Source organism: Carassius auratus, unplaced genomic scaffold, assembly GCF_003368295.1.
Source record: "Carassius auratus strain Wakin unplaced genomic scaffold, ASM336829v1 scaf_tig00217256, whole genome shotgun sequence".
NCBI lineage: Eukaryota > Metazoa > Chordata > Actinopteri > Cypriniformes > Cyprinidae > Carassius > Carassius auratus.
Genome location: NW_020528966.1, coordinates 34627 through 46728, shown reverse-complemented (window position 1 = coordinate 46728; position 12102 = coordinate 34627). Strand labels below are relative to the sequence as shown.

The window sequence follows — 12102 nt, the reverse complement described above, 5'->3', positions numbered from 1 at the left end:
CTGATCTCAAAAAGTTATATCATTAAAATTACATTAAGCACCAGCTGTTTCTTTCAGATCTGTTGTGACATCATGTGATAGAACAAAGTACCATATTTTCTACTGTATGTCTGATGATTTTTCTGTTTGATGTTTTCCATTTCTTTCTATATAGCTGTTGACCCATATATCTATTTATCAATCTGTCATTCTCTCTGACATTCTGTCTGTCTGTCTGTCTGTCTGTCTGTCTGTCTATCTATCTATCTATCTATCTATCTATCTATCTATCTGTCTATATGTCTTTTACATGCATTTAGGATTTCTACCATGCTGAATTATAAAACAGAATACAGACTAATTGTAATGCTTATGCTGCTTAAAAGACAAAATCGATGATGGGCATTTAAAGACAGTTTGTTTGTTTTCCTATCCAAACTGTAATTAATGTCATGCTCTGTGAATCTCTAATTACTGAGGTTTTCTGTGGCAGTGAGGCAGAGAGCAGAGAAAAATTGGTTGACAGCATATGCATTTTGGGAGGAAAGATAATTTCAGTCACAAATCTGTAGAACATATACTATGTAAATAGTCAGAAAGATTGACAACCTTTTTGTCATTGAGTTTATGTGTAGTTTGTATGGAATGCAGCTTGTTGGTGACTGGAATCCTGTTTAGATGATTTATACTGACAGCTAAAGCAGCTGGTTAATTGCCCATGGATAAGCAATGCCACTCATTCAAAGAACTGGCATGAAATCTTACGTATTGAACATAATTTCTTACATGGAGCAATAAATCTGTTCTAAATCCTGAAAAAAATACACTCAAAAAAAAAAGTTGTTGAATGAACTTAAAAAAATTTGAGTAAACTTTTCCACGAAATTGAATTACATTTTCCAAACAATATCGAATTAGTTTGAAATGATTTGTTGTAATCTTGTTGTGTAAACTTAAATTATTTTAGTCAAGACAACAAGAAGAAAATTGGTCCATTCTACTAGATAAAGTTTAGCCATGCCTAATAGAGAAAGTTGTGTCAGGTTAACTACTCTGAATTTTGTCATGCCTACTATATAAAATAATGCCATGTTAACTACATTCAATTTGGTCATGTCTACTATATCTAACAATGCAATGTCAACTACAAACATTTTTGTACTGCATACTAGAAACAATTTAAATCATTACACTTATCTAACTTGACTCTACAGTTACTTCCAAATGAAAGTGAAATAATTGTGTTCTATTACATTAAAACCTTTTTACTGTATACCTATAGTCTACTGTGAAGAAAGTCAATATGTTAAAAGTCAATCCATTTAGTAAAAATCTGTATTTAAAACATGAGCACATTTAACCTTGAGTGTCTAATTGCTTAAAACTGCAAATATGGCAATTAAACATGCTCATTAAGTAAAGAAATGACAATGCAAATAAAACATGAGCATACAAGAATATAACAAAATTTTATTTTATTTTGTTTTCTTAAACATGATATTAAATGTGATTGAGAGATGCAATCACCTCTGCTCATCGTGCAAAAATTCAGATACAACAAAATCCCATGAGCATACAAGGAAATAAAACACAGCATTCACAAAGGGATCCTCAAACACAGCACACCTAAGTGAAGAGTTTTCTGCGCCTGTGCTTTGGCAGACAATTTACACAAGTTCAGCTCGAAAATCATTTTTTGGAGCACCTTAAAAGTGTAATGGATCTACTGTGAATGAGTAAGATTTAAAGAGTATATTAGTCCAAGTAGCAGGGCTGTAGCCAATGCTACATTACCTAAACCAGAAAGCACCTCCACATCTTCCAGCACAATGCAGATATCTTCAGGGTCGTCTGTTGCATCAGCAAATTCATGCTTTACATCACAGAATCCCTAAAAGGTCTTCTTTATGTCCGCTTCGGTTCTTGCAGGGTCATCATCCTTTGAAAAAAAAACAAAACAAAAAAAACAGTTATTTTTAGTGAACAACTTTACTTCCACAGCACATTCATACAGTCACGAGCCATCTTAAAACAATGCTATGGCGTTCGGTCACCAGATCACAACCCAACTCAACACCTTTGGCAGACTGTGTTCCACTTTATAATGTAAAATAATACAGTGCCTTTGTCAATATCACTCAATATCAGAAGGAAACAAGATGCATTAAGAGCTGGGGGGTGAAAACTTTTGGAATTTGAAGATCAAGGTAAATTGTACTTAATTTGTGTACCGGGAAAAATACAAGTATCTTCTGTTGCTTACGAAGGGCAGAACTAAATGGAAAACAATTATATTTCAACAAAATAAGACAAATTTGGCCATCTTCATCGTGTTCAAAAGTTTTCAACCCCAGCTATTAATGCATCTTGTTTCCTTCTGGAGCATCAGTGAATGTTTGAATCTTTTTAAATAGTTGTGTTTGAGTCCCTCAAATGTCCTCAGTCTGAAAAGATGCATCTCAAAATCATAAAGTCACTGCTGGAAAGGGTTCAAATATGCAAAGATGCTGGAAAACTGAAGAATCTGCAGGACCTTAAAGATTTCTCTAAAGAACGCTGCTCAGTTTAACTGTTCAGAACAAACAAGGGACTCATGCACAACCATCACAAAACAGAAAGACAGTCGAGGATCATCAGGTAACAGAACACAGTATTAAGAACCAAGGGTTCCCAAACTTTTGAGTAGGGTTATTTTAATAATTTCAGCAATTTTTTTGTCTTGTGGACTAAATGTTAATATCTTTTATGTACAATATCTTACTCAGGACAGTACTAAATAAAAAATAACATGCATTTAGTATGATCTCTCTTATTTTTTGAAAATTACTCATATTTTCAAAGATTCTGCAAGGGGTGCCCAAACTTTCGATCCCCACTGTATATATATATATATATATATATATATATATATATATATATATATATATATATATATATATATATTTTTTTTTAAGTGTGACGTGACCCATACTCAGAATTCGTGCTCTGCTTTTAACCCATCCAAGGTGCACACAGACAGCAGTGAACACACACACACTGTGAACACACACCTGGAGCATTGGGCATCATTTATGCTGCGGCGCCCGGGGAGCAGTTGGGGGTTCAGAGCCTTGCTCAAGGGCAGCTCAGTCGTGTTATTGAAGGTGGAGAGAGAACTGTACATGCACTCCCCCCACCCACAATTCCTCCAGGCCCGAGACTCGAACTCACAATGCTTAGATTGCAAGTACGACTCTCTAACCATTAGGCCACGACTTACCCGTGAAGCCTGGAATTAAACTGCTGTTTTCATCAGGCCAGAGGAGAACTGGCACCCAGATTAAGTAAAGTTTCTCCCAAAGTTTATTTTCCATTTCTGTCACTAATTAAAGGGATAGTTCACTTTCAAATTAAATTTTGGTATGTTTTAGCTTACCTCAAGGGCATCCAAGATGTAGGTGTTTTTTGTTTCCGTAGTAGTTTACATTTTTATATTTTTAGGTCAAACCGTTCTTGTCTGTGACTAATATAATGGAGGTCTATGGTCACCACCTCAAAGAGCATGCACAGAGAATTCCAAATTAAACAATTCCCCACCGTAAGTACACATTGATGACCTAAGACACGAAACAAACGGTTTGTTGTTAGAAAATGAACTATTTATTTTGGTTTTATCTCCTGTACACAACCACGTCCAACTGATCTGAGTGCACGAGTGCTTCCTGACGTGACGTGCGCACGCGCTCTGGCTTAGTCTGCGCAAGCGCGGAAAGCACCGGAAGCGATCTCTCGCGCGTGTACATCACTCATTGTTTTCTGATTACCACACAATACACCACCAATCTGCATTGTCTGAAATATAATGCAGTAACTGTAATTATTAATTTGTTTATAATGCACCCTATAATCGTTGCAATTATAATAAACAACACATTACTCACTCTATTTACAGTGTGCCATTGGCTCCCTCTGGCATTGGATGTCGCCTCCAGTTTATACGTGGCATACTAAACACAATGTGCAAAACGCTGGGTCTCAACAGCGGAGAAAACTCAGGATCTTCAGTCAGGCAGGTGTGTGATGCGATACTGTCAATGTCCTTGTCGTCTTGTAGTTGTTCCATTCGTGACAACATATGCTCTCCACTTCTGTCGGCATCTCACAACACTTGCTACTAAAACACCACCAATTTTTAAGAGATCTCGGTCTCTGAGGCTTGAAGACATGCTGCCGTAGCGGATGCTTCCATGATCGCTCCCGAGTACTTTATCTCTGTATTCTGGTTCAAATATGGCTGTGACAAATTCAACGTTGTCTGTTGATGTATTGAAATCATCTTCCATTGCAATTTCCTGTACGTATAAATATGTTTAAATCTTCACAGTGTAAGGTAACACTTCAGAAATCTCTGTGTAAACCATAGACAGTAAGTGTAAACAATGAGTGTGCTTTCCGCGCTTGCGCAGACTAAGCCAGAGCGCGCACACGTCACACAACAGGAAGTACTCGCGCCCTCACATCAGTTGGACGTGGTTGTGTACAAAAGGTAAAAACGATATAAATACTGTTTGTTTTCTTACACAAACCACTCGTTTCGTGTCTTAGGTCATCAATGTGTACTTACGGTGGGGAATTGTTTAATTTGGACTTCTCTGTGCATGCTCTTTGAGGTGGAGACCATAGACCTCCATTATATTGGTCACAGACAAGAACAGTTTGACCTAAAAATATCAAAATGGGAAATACTGAGGAAACAAAGACACCTACATCTTGGAAGTCCTTGAGGTAAGCTAAAACATACCAAAATTTAATTTGAAAGTGGACCATCCCTTTAAGTTTTGGTTCCTTGCCACTGCCACCTTTGGCGAATGGGGATGCTTGACTGATTGCATAGACACTATTGGAAGAGAGTTGAACTGGATGATGACATCACTGAATAATCAATGAACTGACTTTTTCTTAAACAAAACAAAAACTGTCTGTTTGTTATTGTCCTCTTGCATTACCGACAAACTATTTTCCTGTTTAATTATGCTGCTTTGACAATGTGTATTGTGTAGAGTGCTATATAAATAAAGGTGAATCGAATTGACTATCAAGAACTGTGCTTATCAAACAGGATGATATCACGTAAACCTAAACCAGTGGCTGTGTGGAGTACAAAGGTTTAAAGAGAAGTTAACATCAGTCATTTAATTCATATCTGAGCTTTACAATTTACTCAATATTTTAAAATTAAAAAATGTACATTAACTCTTTACCCATCATCAGTTTTGATGGGGAATGTCTTTTGATATTTAAAAATACAAACGTATATATAAGAAAGTGTCTTTGCTTTTAAATTGAAAATTTTTTAGGCGCAGTTCATGTCACGTCTTTTGCAAGGTCAAGTTTGTTGTTACTTGTGATAACTGTTTGTAACGAAAAAGAACTCACCAAATACTCCATCATATTCATCTTCATTCAGGTAGATGCATAGCCCCTTGAGAATGCACTCTTGCTTGGTCTCCATGGTGGCATTGTAAGAAAACAGACAAAACATTTTTTCAAGTTTCTGATATTCATACATGACACCCTCCAATACACATCTCTGAGCCATTATGCATTACAGAGCACTATATCAATAGCTTGTATTAAAAAGCAATATATAAAAAAACTGGAAAAAAAAAAAAAATGCTACCTGAGATATTGGCAGCATCACATCTTGAATCTTTTTTCTAAACACTCCACCCTTTTTGGTAAACACTTTTAGCAGATCATCAGAGAACAGATCCAGTTTGGACAGGAATTTTGGAGTGTAAAGGAAGGGTTGTGATCCGATGAACTTCATTTATCTGAAGACATAAGTTACAGAGATCTTGTTTATGGGCAATTCAGCAAAGACAAAAAAGGTTAAAATGCTACAAAGAAAACAAAATATTTAGTACAGGGTCAGGGTGACAACTTATTTATGAAAGAAATCATTTTCGATTATTCCTCTTGATATATTAATCGCAAGTAACAGAATAACATTAACTTACACATACAAGCGCTTGGAGAAACAAAACGTTATTAGCTGACTACACAGACATAATGTCGGTCCATGACCATAATCTAGCTAGCAGAAGAAATGCAAAAACTCCACTTACAATTACGGAAGCAGCGAAATGTAATACTTACGTCGCTAAAGCACTATTTGTTGTTTAAGACGAGAGACTCCGTGAACGCGGTGAATTCAGTCACGAGCACGTGAACTTAACAAGCGTGACTAATCTAAAGCCTTGGATTGGCTGCTGTGCGCTTTGATTGGCATCTCAATCGTTTTAACAATGACGAGCAATAAATTAAATATAGATGAGGAAGACCTAAAATATACATTTGAAACTTTGTCACCCTAACAACAGCTGAATGCGGAGTAAGAATTTAAAATCCTAGGGGACAATTTGGCAATTTCTAATTATCGGGCGTGTCTTATGGCCCTGGTTTTATACATTAATTCATGGTACTGAAGGGTTTTCTGTTCTCTCGTGTTCCGCGATTCTTCATTTTAACGTTATTTGATACTTTTAGTAAAAAAAGAAAAAAAGAAAGTCTGCACCACGTGCTGAATCCAGAAACCTAACATCAGCTACAAACTACACACTTAAGAGCTATTTTCATACAGTGCTTATAGAAAAATAACTTTCTGGTATGCAACAAGATATTAAGAAAGCATATTTTAATTAGTTTGTTAATTAAATAAAATTAGATGGACGGTGATAGATAAGAAAAAAAGGCCACTTACCCAACTCACATGTTCGCTGCTGAGCAATCCATCTGCATCCGTTTCCGTTGATGACGTGCATCCGGTTAAGACGAACAAAAAATATTCTTGTTGACTCAATTTAAAAAAATGTTGTAAACCTAATTTTTGGAAAATTACATTGTTTCTGTTAAATATAATTAAGTTGACACCATTTTTACAAAGAGTTATGTTGTATGTGATCATTTTAATTAATTAAATTGAACAAAGAGCAAAAATCATTTTTTTGAGTGTATGAAGTTATGATTATAATATTTATCACATAGATTGATAATAATGAGAAATGTTTCTTGAACACCAAATCAGCATATTATAATTATTTCTACTGAAGTAATGGCTGCTGAAAATTCTGCTTTGCTTCACAAGAATGAATTATATTTCAAAATATGTTTGAACTGAAAAAAGTTATTTTCAATTGTAATATTTCACAATATTTCTGGTTTGACTGTATTTTTGATCAACTAAGTGCAGCTTTGGTGAGCATAAAAATCATCTTAACTTCTGAACATTATAAAAGTTAATAAGCATACACCGAAGCGTAAATTATATTGACAGTTATTTTTAAATTTACTTTGAGAAATGCCACAAAAAAAGGTAAATACTTAAAAAATGTGTCTTATACATTGTACAATATTCAATCTCCTTTGTGTCTTTTGTAATAACCTCGCATGCAGGTGTTACCTGCTTTACCTGACAAATAGTCTGCTTAATCAGAACATGGAATGGGACCTACTTGTTTGAATGGGTCTGTATTAAAGTTAGAGATGTGAACAGGAACTGGATCAAGCCTCTAGTTGGGAACCATGTTTGTTTGCGCTGTGGAGTGACAATTGTTCACCATCCATCCCAGCCATGTCTTCACCTGCAGTTTCTCTTGCCATTACAGGCCATTAATCTTCAGCAGGAGGTGCAGTGATCTTGAGCTAAATATAGCCATGAGTCTGTGGGTTTGTGCAGAGTTGCTGAATGACTGATCATTGGTTCTGGGATTATTCCTCTGAAAGCTACACTTCTTTTCCTCTCATTAAGCCCATGGACCAGGCTTCTGTGCAGGGGTTTCCTTATTTTCCAAGTATGACACATGGGATGATAACCTTCACATCTTGAGGGGGGTAGCATAGGGGGATGTGTGAATGATTCAGACATGTTTTTTATTGCTTTCTTCTAATAATAGTTTTATGTTTGGCTTTGGTTCGGTGGTGAAAGGATCTTAAGATTATCACCTTTGGAATATAATACACTGTGATACACTGTGAAACAAATGTCTGAGACAATATTGAAAAATTCTGATTTTTATTTACAAAAAATGATTTAGAAAATGATTTTTCTTTCTTTCTTTCTTTCTTTCTTTAAATTAATTATTTTAAGTATATGTATATATGTTTATATGTGTTGTATTTTAAAGGTACAATTAGTAAAATATTTGCAGTAAAATATCCAAAAACCACTAGGCTAGTGTTATATATTTTGTCCAGCTGATTACTAACAATATGTCTGATGTTTTCAACTACTTGTAAATCATGAGGAAATTACCATTCTAAACAGTGACACGTGGTAGTGCAGTCGCCTGTCAATGACGTTAGTTACCCTTTGTTGTAAACCTCATGACAACAGTGTCATGGACAAATGCGGAAGTAGTGTCTAGTGTCCAGCAAACCACTAGCTTGATTCAAGCAGTTCCTTATTTACTTCTTCATGCACATTTTATGGTGGATTGCGTTATTTATTAATGGGACATAATTACTGTTTACCATCTGCCGCTGGTTCTGTCAACAAGTACAGCTCCCCTAAACGTAAGCGTACGGGCCAACCAAATGAACCAAGAAGAGTTTGGGACAAGAGGAAAGAAGGAACGAGGATCAATATCAAACTTCAACTAGAAAGAGATGCCGATTTCGCTTGTGTTTTACTCGACAAGTGAGTTGTTTGATTCATATCTTTACAGAAAACGTATGCTATTGTAAAGATCAGCAAGATTAGTATTATGGGGCATATACACCAAACGCGGGGCATCGCGTCTGATCCATAGTCTGATCGCGTCTTTGCATTTACCCTATTATTTAACGTGAATCTACTCATGCAAATCGTTGAACTCGCGTTTGTTATGTATTTAGTTGTAAACGTCAGCAGTTTGGTAGAAGACAACAAATCCCATCATTCCACGCTCCTTCTTAATGTCATCAAACCACGCGATTGTTATTGTTTAAGTAGTGCGCCCTCTAGTGTCAGGTCCTACAACCTGTACCTTTAAGCTGATTTCTTTTCTAAGAAAATCTTCCATAAAATTGAATTATTATAGGAAATTAAGAAAGATGGATGAAAAGCATCGTCATTTTCATTAATATTTTTTTTTTCATATATTTATTTTTAAAAATATTTAAAAATATGTATTGTATTATGTTCCTGTATATTGCAACATGGTCTCACTCCAACTTATCACATATTGACGCTTGGTCAGGACACTTTGGCGTGGCTTTTTTCAATGTGCACGGTCCTCTATTGCTTTAAATAAGATTCCCCTAGCGTCAATATGCCAAAGCAAAAGGCTTATCATCATGAATAAATTATATATTGGGCAAATATTGCATAAATGTTGGCGTGTGATTTTTCAATGTAAACAGTCACAACAGTTTTATTTATATTAAACTATTTACACATTTATAAGCAGGTAACTCAACCCCAATAAACCTACCATTTGTGAATAATACACAATATATAACAGGCATATACAACTACCATCATGATTTATTAAAATTCTAAGTGGAGTTGACTTGATTGCAAATAAATGCACGGACACTATTTAACTGAACAGAGATGACATCACTGAATTCAATGATGAACTGCCTTCATAACTATCATTTTGCATTATTGACACACTGTTTTCCTAATGAATGTTGTTCAGTTGCTTTGACGCAATGTATTTTGTTTAAAGCGCTATATAAAAAAAAAAGAAGAAAAAAAAAGTGGAGTGGGGTTACGTGCTCCAATGAAAGTAAACATTTATATAAAATTTGATTATTAATTAAATTATTTATATTTAATACAAATGCATGAGAACCAATAATTAAGACAAACAAACAAAAACAATGGAGGACCCTGTCATGTAATGCACTTTGAGCTGAATTGTATGTATAAGATAATAATAATAATAATAATAATAATAATAATAATAATAATAATATATATATATATATATATATATATATATATATATATATATATATATATATATATATATATATATATATATATATATATATATATATATATAATTTACATTTTCTTTCTTTCACATTTAATTGGATGGCACCATTTGGAATTTTCATCAAATTAGTAGTGTTTGCTAGAGATACTATGTGACTGCTTTATGAACTTAATCTAAAGCAATCATCTAGTAAACATCTTGAACCTATTTTAGTCAAGAGCACTAGCTTGATTAATTAATTGAAATAAAAATACTTTTCTTGGAAATTACAGTCATACAATGTAAAGCTAATGGAAGGGCTATAGGATGTCAGAGGGGTTTAACCCGCCTGCTTCAGTCACCAGGGAACTGATTCTTATATTTATACAAAGCCGATTAAGTCTGGCCCCTCACGTAAAAAACCTGGCTGGATTCAGTGGCACCCTGATGTGATAGTATTACAGATGAATGCTGACCAGACCACTCTTGTCTCTCTGTCTCGTTCTTTCTCATTCTCTGTCTTCTTTCAAGGTCAGGCCTGTAGCTTGACACCTCAGCAGATTTTCCCGTCATCCACATGCAGCCGTGGGCCTTATTACAGCAACTAACATAACATGATACAGAAAAGAAACTTTTTTTTTTTAATCACAAAATCAAATTACTAGAATATGGAATAGGTAATGTGAAGCCATCAGAGGGAAAGATGTGCATACACTAACATGGAACAAACTGGCAGATATCAGATATCACATAATTTCATTCATAGCATTTACAGTAGTTTTAGCTTGTGGAAATTTTAAATGTTCACACTCTGTGTGAACCTGCAGAAATAGTTCTGGATAGAAACATTGAGTGAAAGCTAACATTTGAAAAGTAATACTGTATTGTAGTATTTTTAAAATTGTGTGTAATTATTGTCATTTTACAATGTTAAAGTAAACATAGCTATATTTCAATATGTAGGAATATACTTGTTTTTATAGAGCATTCTGTAGTACGCTATTTCAACTGTCTGTATGACCTATACAATGTCCCAACCCTGATGACAACAACTACAACAATTACCTTTTTTTGAAAATGACTGCCTTTGTATACTTGCTATTGTACACACTGTTTATCAATAACCTTTTTTTGTGAAACAAAACACAAGAAACTCTTAAAGTTTATAGTTAAAGGTGATTTGAGAGACAAACCACATGGCAAAGCATCTCTTTTTAAACATGCACCCACTCTCTGCTAGGACCTTCTTTCACAGTTCATTAACCTACTTTCATATGCACAGCCATTCAGAAAAGCAATCTCAGACCAAGATGGGAGAAAAAAAGGCGATTTCTTTGAAGGTCTTCTCTCACTCTGAAGGTGGATGATTATGCACACGATGCTCACATCTCTGTGCTCTAGTGCAGCTGAATTAAATTCTGGAATCAGATGTTTTTATTTGAAATGAGCCTGTGCCCTCTGAAGATAAGAATGGACTTCTTCTTTCTTTCTAGTTCACTAGTCATGTGAACAGCAGATTAAGCTTGGATGTGTGAACACAATGTTTGTTGTTAAGTTAAAATTTAAAGAAATCTTGTGGGGAGTCTGCTAAAAATCAATTAATCCACACATGCATATTACCTTAATGTAGCACCCGATTCGTGGAAGGAATTATGCAAATCATACAATGCCAGCAATTTGCAATTCCCAAATCTCACATGAGTTGTACATTGTGAAGGATCCAGCAGACCACCACATTCCGCCAGAATGACTGCCAGCATCTCTCCAATGTACAAAATGCACTCAAATACATCACACATCTGGATATATCCCCAGTTATGTTGTCTTCTCCATCATTTGATCATCATTTGGTAAATTACTCTCTCCATAATCTCTAGAAAATGCACATAAACATCTCTTTTAAATAAAATTATGTTTCCCGACTGCTTTCTGTGTGCTGTAACAGCAAGACATTAATTACAGCAGGGACAAATGTGAAGAGTTACTATAAGTAAGGTTAATTTTATAATCCGCCTAATTTACATATGAGGCGTGTTTAAGCTAAAGAATGACAGTGAATTCATTGTGCTATAACACTGCACACAAATGTGTATACGTGAACTTGTGAAAACAGTATTACATGTTCAGTCAATAGGTTTGTGTGCAGGCAGTGATTCTTTCCAAAGTGACATCGCCAACT

The 12102-nt window shown here is 35.0% G+C and overlaps 1 long non-coding RNA gene across 2 annotated transcripts; it reads right to left on the bottom strand.

The window, feature by feature from the left end:
• Positions 1-1439: 1439 nt before the first annotated feature.
• On the bottom strand, positions 1440-6777 carry LOC113100359 (uncharacterized). 2 transcript variants are annotated; one of them, XR_003289600.1, is made up of 4 exons: positions 6722-6777; positions 5639-5792; positions 5395-5464; positions 1440-1918 (listed from the first exon to the last, which is right to left on the bottom strand). It is a non-coding gene; the product is annotated as an uncharacterized LOC113100359 (long non-coding RNA). The 2 variants fall into 2 exon arrangements; XR_003289601.1 differs by lacking the exon at positions 6722-6777 and adding an exon at positions 6118-6711.
• Between the last annotated feature and the right edge of the window lie 5325 nt (positions 6778-12102).